Below are 8,565 nucleotides of genomic sequence, written 5' to 3'. Positions count from 1 at the left end.
CAGGAGATAGTGAAGGATAAGGAAGCTTGGTGTGCTACAGTCCATGGGGTCACAAAGAGTCAGACACGACTGAGTGACTGAACAACAACAATATATTCACCTCTATGGCTGTAAAGTGGTTTCAGGAATCAAAGACAAGATATTGTAATAAAAGATGTTCCCATTGCTCTCATCACTCAGGAAGTTCCAAGGTTTTTAGAATCTCTATGCCAGAAATAGGATGAAGACCAAATACATATTTCTTATTTTAAAACACAATATCAGACTTCCCTGGTGATCCAGTGGTTAAGAATCCTCCTGCCAATGCAGGGGACACGAGTTTTATCCCTGGTCCGGGAAGATTTCACATGCCATGGGGCAATTAACCCCGTGTACCACAACTACTGAGCCTGTGCTCTAGAGCCTGTGCTCTGCAATAAGAGAAGCCACGTCAATGAGAAGCCTGCACACTGCAACTAGAGAAAGCTTGTGCATAGCAACAAGGATCAAGTGCAGCCAAAAAGAGAAAAGAATTAAATGATTTTTAAAAGCCCACAATACCACAACAGGTTTAAAAGAAACAAAGGAGAGTGGGGCACCCTGGAAGTATAATAGCAGTGAGGGAGGTGGGGTTCTTATAACTTCTTGGCTTAAGGGAGCATCTGGATGGAGCAAGTATAGCAAACTGGAAAGGGTTTTAGCCTGTGACAGAAGAATCCAACCACTGTCCAGATGTGCAGTCCCTGCCAGGAAGAAGGAGTTGGGAAAATAAATATCCTCAACTCTCTTTTTTAAATCCTTCTTCCCTCCTTCAGGTGGCTTTGTTGTTGTTCAGTCGCTCAGTCGTGTCTGACTCTTTGCGACCCCATGGACTGTAGCACACCAAGCTTCCCTATCCTTCACTATCTCATGGAGTTTGCTCAAACTCATGTCCATCGAGTCAGTGATGCCATCTAACCATCTCATCCTCTGTCACCCCCTCCTCCTCCTGCCTTCAATCTTTCCCAACATCAGGGTCTTTTCCAATGAGTTGACTCTTCACATCAGGTGGCCAAAGGATTGGAGCTTCAGCTTCAGCATCAGTCCTTCCAATGAATATTCAGAGTTGATTTCCTTTAGGATTGACTAGTTTGATCTTGCTGTCCCAGGGACTTCAAGAGTCTTTTCCAGCACTGCAATTAGAAAGCATCAATTCTTTGGTACCTAGCCTTCTTTAGGGTCCAACTCTCATATCTGTACATGACTACTGGAAAAACCATAGCTTTGACTATATGACCCTTTGTTGGAGTTTTTCAAGTGGTTTCCACTGACATTTGTCTGTTTCTTTCTCTTCCAAACCCAACTGGAAGAGAGAGCACAAGAAGAGCCTGATTATATGATCCATACAGGACAACTCCAAGTACACAGAGCAGCATCTAAAAGGATGGTAGGATGGAGAGCAGATTCTTCCACAATCATTCAAACTGAACAGTCTCGTGTTTATTAAAGCTTGAGAGGTTGGCCATACCCTACTGAACTGTTCCCTAGATGGAACATTTGCTCCCTTGGTTGGCGAAGGAAAGAACTGGAATCCTGTGATGTGTGACAGGCTACTGCTTGACCAAGGAGGGATGAGGTCATCAGCAGATTCTCCTGTCTGATGATCTCTGCTTTTGTTCTTTTTCAATTTGTTCCTTGATTTATGGGACACTGCATTGTCTGCCTGGATCCCTCTCTAGCGGGCTTTGGATTCAAACTCTCCAAGAGAGACACAACTTGGATAGATTGATCAATCAACATCCAATAGAGAGAACTGCTCTAAGATAGACTTCTCTGCTTGGGATACATCATAGGTTATTGACACCCACAGACCAAACCATGGTCCAATCCTAAAGGATGGGAGGTGGAGTCACATGGTATGATGCCTGGCAACATGTGTGGAAAGAACTCCTTCCAGTCCACTTTGTGAAGTGTATCAGTTAGACTTGGCTGTGCAGCAAACAGTCCCCAAATTTCATTTGCTTAAAATAACAACTGTATTATTCTGTACATGATTTTGTGGGTTGGCAAGTGATTTCTTCTGGTCTAGTCTACCTGGCTGGTCTTGGCTGGTTCTTTCATGCATTTTTGGTCAGTTGGTGGGTCAGCTGTTTGCTGGAAAATCAAACAGCCCACTCCTACATCTGGCAGGTTGGCAATCAGGGTGAAGAATTATTGGCTAGACAACCTTGGTTCTCTTCCACATGGCCTCTCATTCTCTAGCAGGTTAACTTGGGCTCATTTACATGGTGATCTTAGGGTTTCAAGTGCATCAGGGGAGGGAAAGCCCCAATACGTGAGCATTTTCCAAATCTCTGTTTGTATCCTGTTAACTTGCTATTCCACTGGCCAAAGTCAGTTACGTGGCCAAGTGTAGAGCCAGCATGGGTGGACTACACACAAAGATGGGTCATTCTTGCATCTATTCATGCAAATAATCTCTCACTTGCAGACTGATCTTCGAGCACACGGAATGCTCAGAATTTCATGGACTTCTCTTGGATTCAGGCATTTCACTTTAATATTTAGACACTTTTCACTTCACCTCAGCTGACAAAGATAGATCTAAACCTTCTTTAAGTTGCCATGCAAAATAAACTTTTTTCCATATTTTAATAACTGTAATTTTAAAAAATTTTATTGAAGTATGGTTGATTTACAAGGCTGTATTATTTCAAAAGAAACATTTTTTGAGTATCACATGAAGCAAATATTTTGAATACTACCAGAGGGGTTGACTGCCAGCCTACCTATGCAGCCATATCTAGGTATTGTTTGAATATTTTACTGCATTGACTCTAAATAATTTATAACAAGAAACGGGAAACTGAAAGATACTCATTGCAAGGACGTGAAGCTGAATAAAGCAAACGGTATTTAAAATGGAGTTGGGAAAGCCAGAAAGTGGCGCTGTCATGCCTTACCAGTCACTGCCATTTGCAGACCTCAAACAGAAAGAGAGGTACTTTGCATTTTCAACAGGAAGACTACTGCTTTATTAGCCAATGGGAGGGAGGAAGGTTTTCTTCTTACTTGGTGACAGCCCAGCCAATGAGAGATTGTCGCAGGTCAGCCAATGATAAGCCCCTACACTTTCAACTCCCAGATTCCTCCAATGGATCCTTTGTTTACAATAACCCTTCCCAACTGCTTTTCCCCTCTAAAAAGCAGTTTTCTGCTGCTGCTGCTTAGTCGCTTCAGTCGTGTCCAACTCTGTGCGACCCCATAGACGGCAGCCCACCAGGCTCCCCTGTCCCTGGGATTCTCCAGGCAAGAACCCTGGAGTGGGTTGCCATTTCCTTCTCCAATGCATGAAAGTGAAAAGTGAATGTGAAGTCGCTCAGTCGTGTCCGACTCTTAGCGACCCCATGGACTGTGGCCCACCAGGCTCTTCCGTCCATGGGATTTTCCAGGCAAGAGTGCTGGAGTGGGGTGCCATTGTCTTCTCCGAAAAAGCAGTTTTAGTTCCCCTCTAAAAAGCAGTTTTAGTTCCCCTCTAAAAAGCAGTTCCTCTCCTTTGTTTCTCTGGACTTACATATAGTTTTTGCGATAGCATGCTTGTCCTGTATTGCAATTCTCTGCTACTTTCAAAGAAACTCATTTTTCTGGTAAAATAACTAGCTGTTTTATTTTTGTCTTTATTTAAAAAAAATTTTTATTGAAGCATTTACAATGTGACATTAATTGGGCTGTTTTATTTTCAAGGTCAACAGGGATATGTTTCACAACTATAATACAACCAGGGCAAGACATCAATCACTAAATGTATATTTGAACTTGTCAAACTAGGAGATATTTGCAATATTTGTGGTGGATCATACCAAGACTCTTTAAATATGAATGAGAAGACAATTTCAGGACACCGTATTAATGGGACCAGTCATGAATTTTACTAGTCAAGTGGTTGAATTTAATTACATTGGGTGATGGGGCTTCCCCAGTGGCTCAACAGTAGAAGAATCCACCCGTGATGCAGGACATGCAGCAGGAGCCATAGGTTTGATTCCTGGGTCAGGAAGATGCCCCAGAGGAGAAAATGGCAACTTGCTCCAGTATTCATGCCTGGAGAATCCTATGGACAGAGGAGCCTGGTGGGTTACAGTCCATGGTGTCACAAAAAAGTTGGACACAACCTAGTGAGTAAACAGCAACAATAACACACTAGGTGACCCTATCTCTAAGACCAGAGTTACGGGTACTCACTTTGCAGAAGTGGTAAGCTGAGAAATGAAAGGATAACAGGGAACTGGGTAACATAAAGTTTATCACACTCTTCCACACTCTGGACTTCAACCCTCTCATTAAAGAAGGCTTCTCGAAGTTGCATCCATTTTCTTGGCATAGATGGAGATTGGGACCACTCGCCATTACCTGGTTTTCCGCCTTGGCCACCATCATTGTTTCCAAATTCATTTTCTGAAGTATGGTCCATCCTGGTGATGTACTATTTAAATTACTTGGATGAAAAGAGAACTAATGGACCCTTATGCAATGAGAAGTAATGGACCCATCATGCAAGTGCTCCTACTGAAAAGTTGTTATGGAGCCATGAAAAACGCTGGGATTCTTGGCCTCCGGAGGAAAGAAATTCAGTCCAGGGCCAGTGACGAGGCTTGATCACTTGGAGCTTTTGTGTAATAAAGTTTTATTAAAGTATAAAAGAGATAGAGAAAGCTTCTGACATAGACATCAGAATGGGGCAGAATGAGTGCCCCCCTGCTAGTCTCTAGCAGGGAACTATATACCTACTGCTGCTGCTGCTGCTAAGTCGATTCAGTCGTGTCCGACTCTGTGCGACCCCATAGATGGCAGCCCGCCAGGCTCCCCCGTCCCTGGGATTCTCCAGGCAAGAACACTGGAGTGGGTTGCCATTTCCTCCTCCAATGCATGAAAATGAAAAGTGAAAGTGAAGTCGCTCAGTCGTGTCCGACTCTTAGCGACCCCATGGACTGCAGCCTACCAGACTCCTCTGTCCATGGGATTTTCCAGGCAAGGGTACTGGAGTGGGGTGCCATTGCCTTCTCCCTAGCAGGCTGCTAATTAGAGAAAGGAAATGTCTCATAACTCAGAGAGTGGCACCAGGCCCCTCACACACAACATGCATTTTGAGATAACATTGGCACAAGGTGAATCATCTTGGGTGATAAAACGATTGACATGAGTCTTGAAGAAACGCAGATTTCCAAGCAAATACATAGTCTCATTAATACAGCTTAAGAGAACATTTACATGAGTAAAACATACTGGTTTGTTGAGTGAAACATACTGATTTGTCAAGTCGGTTCTGAGTCTTAGACAGAACCAACTTGAAGAAAGAGAGTCTAAGGTAGATACGTAGTTCATTAACATAGCTTAAGGAAAACATTTCCATAAGTAAAATGCATAGGCTAGCTCAAGGTTTGAGAAAAGTTAAGTTTAGGTGTAATCAGGTGTTGTTATGGCAATGCAGAATTTTAAAAGAAACCTCCTTTCAATTTTGTATAGAAAAGGGAAAAAAATCTGATGCTTGTCCTCCTGCTGCTGAGCTCAATTCAGTTCAGTCACTCAGTCGTGTCCGACTCTTTGAGACCCAATAGCCTGCAGCATGCCAGGCCCCCTGTCCATCACCAACTCCTGGAGCTTGCTCAAACTCATGTCCATCAAGTCGGTGATGCCATCCAACTAGCTCACCCTCTGTTGTCCCCTTCTCCTCTGCCTTCAATCTTTCCCAGCATCAGGGTCTTTTCCAAGGAGTCAGTTCTTCACATCAGCTGGCCAAAGTATTGGAGTTTCAGCTTTAGCATCAGTCCTTCCAGTGAATATTCAGGACTGATTACCTTTAGGATGGACTGATTTGATCTCCTTGCAGTCCAAGGAACTCTCAAGAGTTTTGTCCAACACCACAGTTTAAAAACATCCATTCTTCAGCGCTCAGCTTTCTTTATAGTCCAACTCTCACATCCATACATGACTACTGGAAAAGCCATAGCTTTGACTGGATGGACCTTTGTCAGCAAAGTAATGTCTCTACTTTTTAATATGCTGTCTAGGTCTGTCATAGATTTTCTTCCAAGGAGCAAGTGTCTTTTAGTTTCATGGCTGTAGTCACCATCTGCAGTGATTTTGGAGATCAAGAAAATAAAGTCTGTCACTGTTTCCATTGTTTCCCCATCTATATTCCATGAAATGATGGGACCAGATGCCATGATCTTCATTTTTTGAATGTTAATTTTTAAACCAGCTTTTTCACTCTCCTTTTTTACTTTGATCAAGAGGCTCTCTAGTTCTTCTTCACTTTCTGCCATCAGGATAGTGTCATCTGTGTATCTGAGATTATTGATATTTCTCCTGCAATCTTGATTCCAGCTTGTGCTTCATCCAGCCTATCATTTTGCTTGATGTACTCTGCATATAAATTAAATAAGCAGGGTGACAATATACAGCCTTGATGTACTCCTTTCCCAATTTGGAACCAGTTTGTTGTTCCATGTCCAGTATTTCTCAAGAGGCAGGTTAGGTGGTCTGGTATTCCCATCTCTTGAAGAATTTTGTGATCACAGTTTGTTGTGATCTACACAGTCAAGGCGTAATCAATAAAGCAGAAGTAGATGTTTTTCTGGTATTCTCTTGCTTTTTTGATGATCCAACGATGTTGGTAATTTGATCTCTGGTTCCTCAACCTTTTCTAAATCCAGCTTGAACATCTGGAAATTCACAGTTTATGTAGTGTTGGAGCCTGGCTTGGAGAATTTTGGGCATTACTTTACTAGCGTGTGAGATGAGTGCAATTGTGTGGTAGCTGAACATTCTTTGGCATTGCCTTTCTTTGGGATTGAAATGAAAACTGACCTTTTCCAGTCCTGTGGCCACTGCTGAGTTTTCCAGATTTGCTAGCATATTGAGTACAGCACTTTCACAGCATCATCTTTCAGGATTTGAAATAGCTCAACAGGAATTCCATCACCTCCACTAGCTTTGTCCATAGTGATGCTTCCTAAGGCCCACTTGACTTTGCATTCTAGTATGTCTGGCTCTAGGTGAGTGATCACACCATTGTGGTTATCTGGGTCATGAAGATCTTTTTTGTATCTTTCTTTTGTGTATTATTGCCACCTCCTCTTAGTATTTTCTGCTTCTGTTAGGTCCATACCATTTCTGTCCTTTATTGAGCCCATCTTTGCATGAAATGTTCCCTTGCTATCTCTAATTTTCTTGAAGAGATCTCTAGTCTTTCCCATTATATTATTTTCCTCTATTTCTTTGCACTGATCCCTGAGGGAGGTTTTCTTATCTCTCCTTGCTATTCTTTGGAACTCTGCATTCAAATGGGTATATCTTTCCTTTCTCCTTTGCCTTTAGCTTCTCTTCTTTTCTCAGCTATTTGTAAGGCCTCCTCAGACAACCATTTTTGCCTTTTTGCATTTCTGCTACTTAAGAGAAATAAAAAATGTCTGACTCTTGCAGCCTATTTCCTCCATTTGGGGGGCCTTACCCTTCTTGAACGTTACCATCTCGCTACGAATGCCTGCAGTCATCTCACCCAGCCACAAGACTCCTTGAGAAACTAAAGTTCAAGATAAGAAGAGATGAACTTCCTGTTTTGGTTGTTGTTAGCATGAAGAAGCTGCCAGACTGGGTGACCAGTGAGAATTTTCATCTTGTGGGTAAGGAGGAACTGGTTTTGCGTTTTTTCCACTGAAAATACAAAATGCTTTGTTTGTGATCTTGAGTCTTAAAAAAATATACTGGCTCTGGAAAGATTTTAAAGGATAGCTCGTTATATGTCCTGTTGCTTTATTTTTTAATTTAAATTTATTTTAAAATTTATTTTTAATTGGAGAATAATTGCTTTACAACATTGTATTGGTTTCTGCCATGCTTTGTCTCTTGAAAGATGCTCTAGAAACATTATTTCATATTTATTTTCCCATTTCAGTTTAGTATGTATAGGACATACTAAAATGTTTTTCAAATACTCAAAAGAAATCATGAATTGTGTGTTGAGGGGCTTAAGGAGAACTAAAATAAAAGTTTCAATGAACAGAGTCTGAAGCAAATACTCTTTTCTCTCTATCTCTGTGAAATAAAATGTATTTTTTATAATGGGTCTTGTTTAAAAACAAGCAAACAAAATACTCTGTAAATCAATGTTGCTAGATATGTGAAATAAATCAGACCCAAAGAACAAATACAATATGATCTCACTTAGATGTAGAAACTACGGTAGTCAAATGCATAGAAGCATAGACTGATGTTTTCCAGGAATTGGGGAGGGAGGAAGATGGGAGTGGAAGTTCATAGGGTATAAAGTTTTAGTTACACAAGATGAAAAACTCCAGTAATGTATATACAGCTTAGTGTCTATAGCTAATGATACTGTGTTGTATACTTAAAATTTTCTAAGAAGGTAGATCTTATGTTAAGTTTTATTCACATACACACACACACTCAAATCATAAAGAGGGCAGGAGGATATTTTCAGATATGCTGGATATGTTTATGTCCTTAATGGTAGTAACAGTTTCATATGTATATATTTATTCTAAACTTATCAAGTTATATACATAAAATATGTACTTTTGCATGCTT

The 8,565-nt window shown here is 41.2% G+C and overlaps 1 protein-coding gene across 2 annotated transcripts in view; it reads left to right on the top strand.

Moving 5' to 3' along the window:
* Positions 1-7,504: 7,504 nt before the first annotated feature.
* Positions 7,505-8,565, top strand: part of LOC109561678 (putative adhesion G protein-coupled receptor E4P) — a 37,152-nt gene continuing 36,091 nt past the window's right edge. For both annotated transcript variants that reach the window (XM_070792955.1, XM_019964322.2), the window contains exon 1: positions 7,505-7,640. The gene's annotated coding sequence lies outside the window, so the exon portion shown is untranslated. The remainder of the gene's footprint in view (positions 7,641-8,565) is intronic.

The sequence above is a fragment of the Bos indicus genome, chromosome 7 (assembly GCF_029378745.1).
Source record: "Bos indicus isolate NIAB-ARS_2022 breed Sahiwal x Tharparkar chromosome 7, NIAB-ARS_B.indTharparkar_mat_pri_1.0, whole genome shotgun sequence".
NCBI classification, from domain to species: Eukaryota; Metazoa; Chordata; class Mammalia; order Artiodactyla; family Bovidae; genus Bos; species Bos indicus.
This window is presented reverse-complemented; position numbering and strand designations above follow the sequence as displayed.